This window comes from Amblyomma americanum, chromosome 1 (genome assembly GCF_052857255.1).
Source record: "Amblyomma americanum isolate KBUSLIRL-KWMA chromosome 1, ASM5285725v1, whole genome shotgun sequence".
NCBI classification, from domain to species: Eukaryota; Metazoa; Arthropoda; class Arachnida; order Ixodida; family Ixodidae; genus Amblyomma; species Amblyomma americanum.
Window position 1 is genome coordinate 281,474,907 of NC_135497.1, and position 15,397 is coordinate 281,490,303.

The 15,397-nt window shown below is 45.3% G+C and overlaps 1 pseudogene; it reads right to left on the bottom strand.

Annotated features, from left to right (window-relative positions):
* Positions 1–1,096: 1,096 nt before the first annotated feature.
* LOC144118398 (uncharacterized) lies at positions 1,097–14,963 on the bottom strand (annotated as a pseudogene).
* Between the last annotated feature and the right edge of the window lie 434 nt (positions 14,964–15,397).

Sequence of the window (15,397 nt, forward strand, 5' to 3'; positions counted from 1 at the left end):
TGGTTATTCACCTGTCAAGGTTCAAACCTCCATTTTTTTACACAAACTGTATCTTCGGGCTCTGCTGTTATGATTCTACGTGCTGCGGGTCACACGCTGTGGGCCACAAGACGTGCTGTGCGTCCCAAAGCACAGGAGTTCCATTTTTTGGCCGCACAGAGCATCACAATGCCTGCATTTGGCGTTTCACAATTTTTTTCTCCCCAGACGGGGTTCATGGATATATGTATTAAGAAAAGCTTTATACTTGTGTGTTAAACTTGTGACGCAGATGGCAAGTCAGAAGTTCTGGCCATTGCCGCGCCTTTTTGTCTGCCAATTTTTTTCTTATTCTGATGTTCAAAAACAATGATCAGTCCTGGAAAATGTTGAGGCACTTTTCATGGCACTCCTCTTGTCATGTTATGCTTTATGCGGATTCAGGGTGTCCAGAATAATGTCGTTTATTCATTTTTATTCATTTGTGCACAGAAAAAAATTGCCTTTCATGGCACAATATCTCGCAAAGCTGCATGTTGAGAACATTTTGATGTCAAAAAGAAAAGCACTGGAACTGTGGAGTGAATTTTGATATGTGTAAATAATGAGTTGCACTATTAGTCTTGTTCTTTAATAGACAGACAGATATCAATCAGGAAGTTTTGCTATGTTGAAGAAGGTAATGGATAAGCCTGTAGTTGCAAAGGCACTAGTCTTATCCATTACCTTCATGTCATTCATTTCATGTCATGTCATGAAATGAATGACATGTGCTACCTCTATTGGCAGATTAGACCTGCACATCATTCATGTCGACAGCCTTCCTTCTTCAGGAAGTGACGTTAGCACCAATGTGTGGCTGCAAAGGGATGTCGGATCAAAAACATGTATCCTTGAGGACCTGCCATCTTTGGACGGTTACAGAGATATAGATGCGTCATTAGCAACGAAGAAATTCTATAGGCAAACTCGCGTTTGTAAACACGCGCCTCATTCAGGCGATGCGTTTTTGGACTAAACGCATTTAAAAGGCTGCGTTCTGCACCTTGCATTTCTTGCAGCCCCACAAGCACGAGTTTGCCTCGGGTGCTTACTTCTGCATTCGTGAGCAGTGTCTCTAGATCAGCTTTGGTGTCATTACAGTGGACATGACAGTCTTGAAGCTGTCAGGCTTCTGGATGCGTCCTTTCGGGGCTCCAAACGCGTTAATGGCGTTGTCGCAGTCTGGCTGCACGGCATACAGCTGGTTTTGGACGGGCCGGTGTTCCTGGAGGTCGCTTTTGCGAATGTCGCGCCACTCCTCGCCGTGGATCATCTGTTAGGTGGGCGACAAGGTGATGGCTGCGCTGGCCAGTTTGGTGCCAGGCCGGGCCATTCAAACGCCGCTACCCGCGCTGCCCACGCTGCGCCGTGAGTGCTGCTGCTGCTGAGGGCTGGCGCTCCCTCATCTAGTGGTGTTTGCCGCCCAGGAAGGACAGGTCGATAAAAACACTTCACGACTGGTTAGTTGCTCGGGACATCCAGTGGCACGGCTGGCATGGCAGGCAGGTACGCAGGACCCGTGTCGTGCTTACGACCGCGCGTGCTTTGTGAGCGCCGCTCCGATATCGGCAGAGGGTGCCGACAGTCGCAGACAAACGGACGATCGCGACGTTCTTGGCGCATTGGCCGTGGTGCCTGCGCTAAATGAGTCCGAAGCGTGGGTCACCATCTTGTACATCTTTATTCCAGCGCCGCTTTGCGAGCACTGAGCACAGTTCGGTTTCGAGTGTGCTCGACGCCCACACGAAGCACGGGTGGTTGTAAGCATAAAACGGGCCTGTACCACACAGCAAGCACTGCTTCTACTCATTCCTACTAAGTAGCCTTTAGGGACTGGGCTAATGATTTGATGGTCACCAAGAGTACGGAGGTGGGAAGAATTTTCCTGTCGAGATTATGCATATTTATTCATTTCAATGCCTCCAAGGCCCCTGGAAGCATTACAAAAGGGTGTGGAATTTATGAAAAATATCTGTATGTGTGTAATTATAACACCGGAATTGCGGCAATACACAGACAAAAAATTGAAACAACAAAAATAACGCGGTAAAATGCAAGTTACTGGGAGTAAGCCTATTCTTTGAGAGCATATTTGAACAAAACAGAGTCGGTAATTTTGGCGATTGAGGTGGACAGGTGGTTTACTTCAATGCTTGTTTTAGGAATAAATGAGTGGAAATACGCGTTCACGCGACAAAACGGGATGCCAACATTATGATTGTGGTCTCTACGGGGTGAAATGTATTCAGGTTCAGAGAGAAGAGCTTCTTCAAGATGGCGATTGTGATGATAAATTTTGTGAAAGAGAGATAAGCGGGACACTTTTCTTCGTAAGGAAAGAAATGGAAGGTTCAAAGTGGCTTTCATGTTTGATACACTACATAAACGAGAATAGTTGTGAAGTATGAATCTTGCACAGCTATTTTGCACAGACACGAACGGTTGAGTGTTACATTCGAGACCAGGATCCCACACCGAGCCTGCATATTCCACGTTTTGGCGTGCGAGTGATTTATAGAGTAGAAGTTTCAGAGCGGACGGTGCCATAGTAAAATTTTGCCTTAAATATCCAATCATGCGATTGGCATTGCTGCAAATGAATTTAGTATGTGTTTGCCAGGACAGATCGTTGGTTATGTAAACACCAAGGTATTTGTAAGACGTTACGTGTTCTAGGGAAAGGTCATCGTTCTGGTAGTAAAAAGGTCAGTGGAAACAGGAGGCGGGTTCCGGGAAATTCGCATTGCTTTGCGCTTATTAGGGTTAGGGAGCATGTCCCAGGTGTTACACCAGCCGGATATGCTGTTAATGTCGGACTGAAGTTGGGCGAAGACAGAGATAGAATAAATCGTTCTGTAAATTATACAGTCATCTGCGAACAATCTAATAGAATAGTTAATATGGTCAGGCAAGTCATTAATGTAGATAAGGAAAAGTAATGGTCCCAGCACAGAACCCTGGGTGCGCCGGAGTAAACTGGAGAAGGAGTTGAATCAGAGTTCTTGGCATGAACAAACTGTGTTCTGCTGACAAGAAAATTTTCGATCCATGATAAAAGGCTGGGATCAATGTCAAGCCTGCTAAGCTTCAAACAAAGTAATTGATGGTTAACAAGGTCAAACGCTTTGGAGAAATCTAGAAATATGCAGTCGATGTAGGATCCAGAGTCTATGGCAGCAAGAAGGTCATCAATGAAAGATATGAGCTTTGTCTCACATGAAAACGATTTGCGAAACACATGCTCATGTGGCGTAAAGAATGAGTTATTTTCAAGAAAATTAACCCGATTGGAATAGATTATATGTTCAAAGATTTTGCATGGAACGCCAGTTAAGGAAATTGGCCTGTAGTTAGTGCGTGAAAGCGCGTCACCGGGCTTGAATAACGGTACCACCTTGCCCACCTTCCAATTGTTTGGTAACACAGAAGAATTAAAAGATTGAGTAAACAGGTTAGAGAGGATTATGGATGAGTATACATCGATACTCTTCAACAACTTCGAATTATTACCACCTTCACCCGAGGACGAAGACTGTTTTAAGTCCTTAATTAAGTTTTGCACACCGACAAAGTCAATATGTAAAGGGCCCATTGGAGGAAAATTCATGTCATCAATAACAGACAGGGAACAGACTGCAGTCGCAAAATATTAATAATAATTGGTTTTTGGTGGAAAGGAAATGGCGCAGTATCTGTCTCATATATCGTTGGACACCTGAACCGCGCCGTAAGGAAAGGGATAAAGGAGGGAGTGAAAGAAGAGAGGAACAAATAGGTCCGTAGTGGAGGGCTCCGGAATAATTTCGACCACCTGGGGATCTTTAACGTGCACTGACATCGCACAGTACACGGGCGCCTTAGCGTTTTCCGCGTCTCGTCTATCCCACGCACACTGGTCACCTGTCGCAAAAAGATATTTGAAAATACTTCATTAAGCGCATCGCAACATTTTTCACTGGGAATAACACCATTTTCATTGGATAAAGTTGTCATGTTGAATTTTGAGCCTCTAATAATGTTCCAGAATTTTTAAGAGTCTGTAATCAGTAAAGGAGGCAAAGCCTCTTGAAAAAATTGTTGTTTATCGCTCTTCATAGCACTCCTGTATAGAGAGTTAGCTATCTGATAGACAGCCGAGTCATCGTGCCTACTGATAAATTTTGCCTTGCGAAACAATCTATTCTCTTTATTTAGTAGCCGTTTTAAGGAAATGTTGAACCACAGGGATCGCTGCTTACCCGATATGATACGTTGGGGTATGTATTTGTCTGTTAACGAAATGACTTTCTTTTTAACAAAGACCAGTTTTCCTCGAGACTACGTGCAAAAAAATTCGGTAGGTATTCATCCAAAAATGTTCCGAGTTCTCTATCGTAGCAAAGTCTGCTTTCTTGTAATTTCTTATGAAGTTTGGTGCTGGCGTGGGGCGACTCACGGTTCCTGCAGATGAGAAAAGAATAATACTGTGGTCGCTGAGACCCGGTATAAAAGTGAGTGAATGAACAACATCGGGGGAAGTAGCCAAAAATAAGTCTAGGATACTGGAACTAGTCGGGGTGGTTAGGGTTGGGTGCGTTATGATTTGCGAGAAGTTGAAATCAGCGCACACGTTTAGAAACGCTGTGGTTTCAGATGACTGGTCTGAGGCAAACGGAACGGGGGCGGACCAACTTATTTAAGGGTAATTAAAATCACCCAGCAGGAATATAGGTGAATTTGGGAATCTGACGATGATATTATTTAATACATCATGAAGATCGATGTAAAATGGACAAGGGGCAGTACGGGGGCGGTAGCATGCGCAGAAAACTACGTCACGGTGGTTACTGCGCACACATGCGCACACCGTTTCTAAGGAGAAGACAATAGGAATATTAAAACATATAGGAACGTAAAAATATGTATCATAAAAATTAAATAGTAATGAAGTCTCACATCGCTAAAGACTTGTATTTTTCGAATTTAGGAGAGAAACTTGTCAGAGATACCAAAGAATTTTGGAGATATGTGAAGCGTAATGGTAAAGATGACAGCTCAGTACCTGCTCTGAAAAATGATGAGTTAATCATCTATGATGATGAGGCTAAAGTTGAAATGTTTAGCTGTTATTTTTCATCTGTGTTTTTGCCACCTAGTTCACGTTCTGTCTGTTTTGCATTACCTCTTGAAATAGATTGCATGCCGGAAGTTACTTTTTGTGTTAACGGTGTGCGTAAATTATTGAAGGATTTGAATCAGGCTAAGGCTTGTGGCCCTGATGACATTCCTGCCGCAATTTTAAGGAATTGTGCGGATACATTATGTCTGTATTTCACCCGGCTGTTCCAGAAGTCTCCTAATGAAACCGACTTGCCTGCTGATTGGAAGGTAGCGCGTGTCGTGCCCATTCATAAGAGTGGTATGCGAAACTCCATTCAGAACTACAGACCCGTTTCCTTAACCAGCATAACCTGTAAAATTATGGAGCATGTAATATATAGTTGCGTTATGGCCCATCTGATCAAACACAATCTCTTATGCACTAGTCAACATGGTTTCAGGCGTGGATTTTCCTGCAGTACGCAGCTGGTGGAGTTCGTTCATGATTTGGCATCGGCAATCGATAAGCAACAAATTGTGTACTGCGTTTTCTTGGATTTCCGCAAGGCATTTGATGTTGTCGCGCCCAGTCTTCTTCTCTCCAAATTGAAAGCATATAACCTGAATTGTAAAGTAATTGCGTGGATTGCAGAATATCTGTCGTTACGAAGGCAGGCTGTTGTTCTGAACGGTATTTCTTCACAGTATGCACCAGTTACGTCGGGAGTTCCCCAAGGCTCAGTATTGGGACCACTTTTGTTTTTGCTGTATATTATTGATATTTCAGTTGGCATACAGTCTTCATTCAGGATGTTTGCCGATGATTGTGTTGTTTACAGAGTAGTAAATTCCACTTCTGATTCACAAATCCTGCAAACTGATTTAGATACTGTGGCAGACTGGTGTGTACGTTGGGACATGTCCTTAAATATAAACAAAACTGTTCACGTCACCTTCACAAGAAAACGTGCTAATCATCCGTACAGGTATAAAATTAATGACCTTACTCTCAACATAAGCAAGGCATTTAAATATCTAGGCGTCTTTTTTACATCGGACTTACGATGGAATATGCACATTAATTATATTGCGAATAAGGCAGCGTCACGTTTGGGTTTTCTACGGCGGAATTTTAGCCATTTACCAAGTAACTTAAAAACACAGCTGTATTTCAGTTATGTACGCTCCATACTTGAATATGGATGTGTTTGCTGGGACCCACACACATCTGAGTGTGTAGGAAAATTAGAGAAAATTCAGAATAGGGCAGTTAGATTTGTTCTTGGTAATTATAATTGGCAAGTTAGTATGACGGAAAGCAAACGAAAACTTAACTGGCAAGAGTTGAAGGACCGTAGAAGGTACATAACATTGAAATTTTTCCATGAGATTTATTATTCAAACACTGGCATAAACCGCGAACAATATATCCAGGCACCTCATTATATATCAAAGCGACTGGACCACTGCTTGAAGGTCAGAGAATTTTCTTGCAAGGGTGACGTCTTGCGTTATTCTTTTTTTGTTAGAACTGTTCGAGACTGGAACAGTTTGCCATCGAGCATTGTATGTATTACATCTAACGAAGCATTTTTCCATGCACTGCAATAATTGCTTTATACCTATAAATGAAGTCTGTACCCCCCCTGCTGTAATGCCCTGCGGGGCGATGCAGGTAACTAATAAATAAATAAATAATATATATATATATATATATATATATATATATATATATATATATATATATATATATATCTTCCTTCATATGTTTGTCAAACGAGCGCCTTATTTTCATTTGCTTTGTCTGCTATATATGTATATATATTTCCCGCCAAAGGTCTGGCTAGTAATGCCAGCAGCATAAATCGCCAGTTCATTGATACGGCGAAGTTTAGGAACGGACCATTTGCAGGCTGTTGGCTTCTCCACAAAGGATTTTTTCCGGCCATGAGATTTCATTGCCTGATGGCACTCTGGCTTTCATTCTTCGAGACCGAAAGGACGAGACACCAGCTTGATCTTCGTAAACTGTGGACGGTCGCCAGCTGCTGTTCTTCCACCCCCATTTTCCTGTAACTTGCCCTCAGTGATCGAAAGGAAAAATTCGCACGCACGTCCGCGAATCCTGGAAGAGGCTACTGAAAGAATGCAAGGACACGTGCCTCTCCGCACTCTTTGCAGTGCTAAGTACGACCGATCTCGAGTGCCAAACGTGCGCTGTTTTTGCGCTTCGCGCGACATTTACCGCTCCTTTCCTCTCCTCATGACCACCCCTCATCGTAAGGTGACGCGAGGCCCAGCTCAGTTTTACTGGTGCGTTTTGTTACCTCTTAGAAACAAAAGCTTGTGTTTGGAAAAATCTTGCGAAGAGGCCGACTTAAAAGATCCCGTTAATTGCCAATTGTCATATATTAACGGAAAATCGAGTTTGCGACCGGCTTTCGAAGCTACCTTTGATGCGAACTTGTTCTTCACACTCTGCAAAGGGGTTTGTAAGGCACTGCTTTTTTTCCTTCTCAAATAACTGCTTAATTCGCTTTTGACAGTTTTGAACTGATATAGTATATATTTGCCGAATGGTCTCGGTGACCAACTTTAGCTGCATACCCAGGGCTCAATGTCTTTCTCAAGAAAACAGGGGACCTCTCATGCGCGTAGTCGTTCTCTGTTTTGTCTCAGTATATGTACATATAAACACCAGACGCTTTAAAGCATACCTCACGGTAGCTTGCTGGCAACCGCCCTGCAAGTAAGACTGCTGCAAGTGGAATTTGCTTGGTCAGTTGTTTTCCCCTGGTGGTCTTGTCTCAACGTCAGAGCTAGTGGAAGAAACCTCGTCACATCGCTGAGTTCTGAATTTGGTGTTCAAGGGGCCCTGCTATGAATTTGAGCCCGGGGTATATATCGATGTTCAGGCTGGTAAGCGTGCGGCTGCACTCTGTGACAGTGAGGCAAACAATCTGTTCATCCAGCCTGTTCTAGACTTTTCCCACTAGTCTGCACTCAATTATTTGCATACTGGAAATAATTGTCTTGAAAAAGTCACTCCTCGCATTTCTTTTTTCAAGGCAGCCTTATTACTCCTTAGCTGCCGCTGACCTTGCATCGGTGACTTGTACTGTATACAGTGTCACCAAGTGCAGCGTATACATGAGATCTGTGACGCAGGAAGCGCGTAACACAGCGCGTATACATATTCCACTACAGTAACAGCAATAGCGGCGACACCGTCAAGCTGCACAAACATGCAAAGATGTTCAGTTAACCGCGGCTGCGAACTATAGATGTGGCTCATGCGGCAAAACATAGATTGCGCGTTGCCTGGACATATATAGTCAGCGGTGAATGTCTATTTCCGTCTCGTCGTGTAAGGACTAGAGCGCAGTTACATTCGGCAGCTTGGAGGTCTGCTTGGATTGTTGTTTCATCATTCGTACTGGACGTGATAAGTACGGAGCATGCGCACGAGCGCTATTTCCTTACCGTGCGACTGTGATTCTACTGTGGCATTCTAGCTGACCCATTACGTTCAAGTCTGTGCTTTTCTTGCACAGACAGCTATCGTCTTTGCGCCAACGTCTGCGGCGAAGATTGCGCTTAGCGACGTCTTCATGCACACGCCCACACGCGTTACCACTCCCCTCCGCGTGTCTACGGTAATACGCGCGCGGCGGAACAGCTCGGCGCTCACGTTGCGAAGCGTCGCGAGTCAGTCGTGGTCGAAAGAGTACGGCAGTACTGTTTCGAGTTAGTTGCTATCGATAGCTGCTCGCGCGTTTACTTTCTTTTTTTATGTGGGGGCACAAACACATCGCTCCCGAAGATTGAAGTGGGCCTTCTATAATGCCTTCATGTATTATACACACCTCGCAAGTGCTGAAAGTGAAAATACGGGGGACTAATGCGTCAGTGTCCGTTCACGCATCTTTCAGTCCGCAGGACATCGCGTACGGCTGGTGGCGCGAGCAGCCGCGAGCTTGACACTGGCATTTGTACTCCGAAACACGAGAGAGGGAAAAATAGCTGCCTGTAAAGCAGTCTTCTTCTTTCGCTACCATGTACAGCGGAAGAGCGTCACGGTGTGTGCGAACTGTGCCGTGTAGTCCCGCCCAATAGCACGTGCACCCCGTGCCGTCTTAGCATCTGCTGGCGGTGACGGGTGCAAAACGCCGTTTTCCGACATATATCAGTACCGCAGACGCCTCAGGCGCGCGGTGCGCATCTGCTCGTGTGTTGGTGGTTTAGCTGTGATAGATGTACGCGGGCTGTCGAGCTAGCAGGAATAAAGAACAACTCCGGCGAATATTACGACATTTTTAGTTCCTAATGATATGTTTCCTGGACCTTCCTCTCTGTATATACTATAGCTAAAAAGGTGAGTTGGTTATACTCTTTTAGGGGCAACAATGCCAAAGACGGGGATGAAAAGGTAGTTTTTTTACCGTTAACGAAGTGCCTGGAACGGGCGAAATAAAAACTGGAACCTTCTCTCGTAGCGAGCGCAAAGTGATCATCTACGTGCGGGTATTGCGTGGCGCCACTAACGCTGGGTCGCTCAAATAAATCGCCTTAACCGAGATCACGTAAAGAAAAGCTCAACTTTACCGCTGAAATAAAACGCCGCATGGCTGCGATATTTGGCATAAAAGAAGAGGAGGCTCAAGAAAACGTGCAGTAAATGCTTTGACAAATTTGTGAATAAAAAACGAGACGAAAACGCTCCAGAGCTTTTGCCGCTCCCCACCCCCCTCTGCCAGCACCTCGCTGGTTGATGGTAACTGAGCCGCTTCGAATCATACTCCGGAACTAAACACCGTAGAGTGCGGGACTTGCGTCTCAAAAGATCAGCTCCTTGCTCAGCTGCTGACCACTTTACCTCTCTAAATGGTCAGCATGGTTTAGTATTTTTTTCCCCGCCAGAAGCTATAGCTTGGACGCATTGGACGCACACAGTGACGACGGCACTGTACATAACGCATGTTGAGAACTGCCTGAGAACGCTCTAATGCAAACAGTAGGCGTGGCCCACACAAACTCGTATAATGCCAAAATAAATGGCCTAGTAACCTGTACAATCCTGTAAGGCGCGCGCTTGTGCCCTTCTCAGCCTGAAAAACGAGTAGAATACGATGCGCGGAATGAAAAGCAATGCCTGACTTTCAACTGCGGTTTTACTCAACGAAGGCGCTTTTATAACAGGGTGCCCCACGTATCACTAGCCAAGCTTAAAAGAATTAAAAAATTAAGTGTTCCAGGCATGATACTCAAGCAGTATTGTCGGCGGAAATTCATAGCAAATAGATAAGCAGTATCTTTTCCGCGTACTAATTCAACTTAACATTACTGTATTGATTTTGGTACAGCGGGAGCTGTGTACATAAATAGTTTGAATTGGTAGATTAGTTAAGTGAAATTGTTTGCGCGGGTTTTGTGCCCGTAAGCTTTCTGGGAACCTTTTCTGGTGTGAAAATGTCTGAGTGGTATTTGCTTCGTGAGGGAACGGCGTGAAGAGCGTCGTGCAAGACTTACGGTGGGGCGACTGTCATCCGACAAATCTTCGAAGCTTGAGAGAGTGTTTCATGTTTCCTTTAAGAGCAGGCAAACATGACGCGTATGGGTGTCAATGGACATGCGGAGACTTGCACAAAAGTGTACGTATTAAGTGCAAGCATGATGAATGATTGCAGGCGATACTGCGCTGGGAGCGAGTACTGACCTGACCATTGTGCTTGCAGTTAATATCGCTTCCTTCCTTCAGAATAGTGGCAAGGCTAGTTTGCCTGTTTGTTGGAAACGAACAGACCTGAGACAGTTTAACAGTGCACACTTGTGACCGACTGGCGCAAAAAAAGAAAATAACAAAATGCAAAGAAAAACTGCGCTAGCCGGTGGACACGGAAGGTCGTGCAAACTTGTTATAAATCTGAACTTCCAGTGAATCTTGTAGAGTTGGAAAGAGTGCATATGTGCTTCCTTTGTGTTTATCTGACTGAGCCTATACCTAGAACTTCTAGTCACAGTGCATCAACTTTTCTACAGTTATTTCGGTGAAAGTTCAAGATGCCAAAATTCTCCTTTAGCTAGCTGCAAAGATCATCGGATTGATGCACAGTAAAAATCGCTTTAAAACGACTGCGACGCATCTAGGCTGCATGTATTCATTTTCTTCGCGCGTGTTTTTCTTTCATTTCATTTTTGGAAGTGTGTGCTACCCGTCGAAAACAACGGACCTGTCTTTGCTTTATCTGAATCCCCAACTACATTCATTGGAGAGATTTAGTGAACTGTGGGTGAAAATTATATACCTAACCTGTGGCCGCTGCGTGTGTAGATATGCCTGCCCATCCGAACCTAACTTCAGTTGATCACAAACGTTTGTAGTTACTCTAATGACTGGAGTTTCGGCTGCACTGTAAATCTCGCATTTCTCGCAACGGGTGTCCACAGTATAGGTACTGCTACGAAGCATGCCGAGCATGGCCTCGCTGCTAATGTATGAAACTTTACGTTCCATGTAGAGTTTACCCCTGAATACGACTATGCTGCTGCCCTGAATATTGACACGTGGTAGGGAGCCTTACGCTACTGGATCTGCTCGTTGCCTTCGTCTTTTGCGGACCCAAAATGTTCGCCGCGCCATTTACAACAGTGTGCGCACGTTTGACGTCGGCGCAGCGTTCTTGCTACACGACGCGGGAACTTGGAGCTGCTCAGACAACACGCAATATGCAGGCATAGGAACGCACAGAGAGGGACAGAAGGCAGCCGTTCTCTACCACAAACTACCTACAGTGATTAATTTTCGGCAGGTCGCAAACGGTGCCAACTGAAACAGCCTATTTGATGGATTATGAAATAATTTTTTCCGGCCGTTTCGGCTGAGGTTTAAGTTCTAGGCGTGAAGTTTTACGCTGTTAGGTTGCTACAGGAAGTGGTCCCATCAATCAGGTGGCATTTTTCAAGACCGCATGTGCGTACTCTAGATGTACAGGCTTGATCTAAAGTTCCCAAGCCACAGGATCTGCTTCTGAACCTTGCAATAGGGCTTTTACGGTAGCCCCGAACCTAAGAATCTCATATAGGGCGAAAAAAAGCCTCATCTGTATCCCTGCTGGCCTTGTTAGCTTTATACGCGCCACAGTTACTTGAATGTACAGCTCAAAAGCAGATCCTGTGACCTAGGAACTTTAAGCCAATCCATCGTCTTCGGTAAACGGAAAACTAAAAACGGCGCTTTCGACGGAACCTTGTCATAAATGTCTGTTCCAGACTGGCTGACCTGCGTACGTGTTCGTTGCGTATATGCTGTCGCTTTCCCCACACGGTAATTCCTCTCGCACACAAGTTTGATTGTGAGGCCGGAAGTTGCCTACCATGCTGTGTTGTCACTGTACTTTCTGCACCGGAAGTTATATTCGAGTGAAGGGTCAGCTAAACTTCTTTCGCGCAATCTTGGTTAATGTTACAGACAAAATTTCACCCCTAAAGTTGTCGCAGTCTTTCCAGTTGTTTCAAGTGTTACCTCGTATGAAGTTTGGCGAGCTTTATTTGCGTTGTTTGAATTTCTAGCGATTTATACTTTTGGAAGCTCTCACTTCGCATGGTCACGCGCGACGAAACATCGACCTGAAAATTTAGGGCTGGAAAAGGATAGACTCCAAGTTCATGGTTAGCTCTTAGTCTGTTTTATTACTAGTGGTCTTGCAACTGTACTTCTGCAGCGGCCGCGTAGCCTTCCGTTGTGTATTCAATTCTAGAATCACTTGAAGCATTTTTTAATGCAACCGTTGCCTTTTTACATCTTCACTTCGTACTGAGTTAAAACAGTTTGGCTAGTTTTGTAATGGGAGCAACCGTTTCAGTTGGCTTCAGTAGCTTGCATGTTCGTCTTTATTCTACAGGGAGTGTATATCTCTCTCTCTACGCAACCGTCTAATACGCACGCCCAATGCAGCACATCAAAAGCCAGGCATAATGCAGTATTTCTACAAACTGCATAAACGCATCACTCTGAATAGCAAAAGCACTGAAAAAAAAGGATTACAAAAGTTCAATATATTTTATATCTCATGCAACTAATATGACGCGGAGCGTTCTGATTTCCAATCAATATCGATCTCATAATCTCCGGCTTGGAAATGAAGGCTTCCTAATGCGAGCATCTCTCTTTAATATACGTCTCCAGTAAATAACCGAGACATTACAAAGCACGTCACCTTGAAACTAAAGTTCTGTGCAGCTCTAAAATAAATATCTGTTCTCATTTTTTTCGCGTGGCCTGTCGATAAGTGCAAGGTGGAAATTAAGCGCCGCTAATTTATGAACAGCAAATGATTTATGATCCCGGCTAAACGGAGTCTTCAGCGGCATCAGCGCTTTCATTGGTCAAGACAGAAGCAACGGATGCGAGAGGGGTAACGCTATAGACTCCGGGGAAGTAGCTAGGAGACTGCCTATGTTAACAGGGAGCGGTGGGGTGCTCTCAAGCATAAAGTGGTCCTTATCCTGACTCCTTTTCCCTGGGGCCTTCCTCATAGTGCCAGCATTGCTCTTCCTCCAGATACACTCTCTCTTTCCCTAACATACAACAGCACATCCAAACGCACGCATATGTCGATATGTCACTGCGCAGCGCCTAAGAAGACACCGTCTAGACATTGTATGTACATGGAGGACGACCGGCCTCGAGTAGGCAGCAAAAATCTATCTTGACATGACCTATTTCGCATCTTTAATGCGGCGTTGGAAATGATCAGCACGAACTAAGGTTTCTCTCACCTGATTGGGTGAGGTGAACACGTCGTTTGCTTCGACCTCAGTGCATTCTTTATAAGTCGCGACGAAGAGAAACGTCTTTGACCCAGTATATATTTATCAATGTGACGGTCGCGTTTCCCACCGCTAAGACGCGCACTTACGGTAGGAGGTTGCCCTGGCCGAGCTTGACGCCTGCCTGCGCGGCCAGCGTGTCGGCGACGTTATGGGTCGAGTAGAGGTGGATGGGCGAGTTGTACACGTTGTGCACAATCTTAGGGCCGTCAGCGCCCGGTGTGCTGCGACCGCCGCTGCCTCCGCTGACAGCTACCGATGCCGGCAGGTCGAAGCACGGCGAGTTGCTGCCGGACACCACCTGGTTCGCCGTCTCTTGCTCTTTCTGCAGGCGCGCGGAAACACACGAGTGAACCGGGTTCACATTCCGGGTATCTTCTTTAGCTGCCAACGTCAACTGCGGATACTTCGAGCCTGCTGCTGCTCTAGCAGCCCGCGACTCCGGAGTCCAAGGGTCGAAGGGGGCTTCTTCTTCAAAGCGATTAACACGCACCATTCACGTGTTTCCTCACGAACCCCGTAACTTTTGTGCACTGTGCACCGCATAAAGCGTCTTCAAGAGCGGTGCGCACAATAAAGTTTGGAGCTGCATGTTCTGATGAGCTATTTTCTCGCGCTTATTCAAAACATCACTTGTCTTCGGTTCGGACTTTCCGTTTACATGATTTCTTCTTAAGGTAAAAACAAAGAGACATCAAAGCAGACAAGACGTGAGGCACCCCTGGTGCCACTCCTCGGTGTACAGTTACCAACGAGTCATACCTACAGTAAGTTGCAGCATGGTAGCACTTGCCGCAGGTGCGCTCGGCCGTTTAAGAGAGAGCGCTCACCACATGAAAGATCTGGGAGCTGGGGACTGGTGTTTTGATTAGTAGCCGAAACTGCTCTAACCTTGCGATTCCATCGGGTTTGTTGAGTCTGTCGACGGGAATCTTCATGGTGGTGAAGTAGGGCTCCTTCTCGTGCGGCAGGTACGACCCGATGGTGACGTCACGCCTTGGCTTCGCGGACGGTGTGATCAGGGGTTTAGTCATCTATGTCTGCGAGAGCGCGCAGTGCGAAAAGAAAAACAAAGGAATGTATGTAACGTCCCTCGACATGATGCATCAAGATAAATTTTAAAGCACTCCAGATAAAACTAGAGTGTTATACCCAGCACCAGTGTCAGTTTTTGGGGCAAGGGTAATTTAATAATAATAATAATTGGTTTTGGGGGAAAGGAAATGGCGCAGTATCTGTCTCATATATCGTTGGACACCCGAACCGCGCGCTAAGAGAAGTAATTTGGGGAATTGATTTTTGTGGAAAGGAAATGGCCCAGTATCTGTCTCTCTAATCGGCGGACAGCTCAAGCGCGCCATAAGGGAGAGACATAACAACTTTGCGCAGAATAACACAAGACGGGAGGGAGAAACACGCACACACACACACACGAGCGCAAACTTGCAACTGTATTTTCAGAAATGCT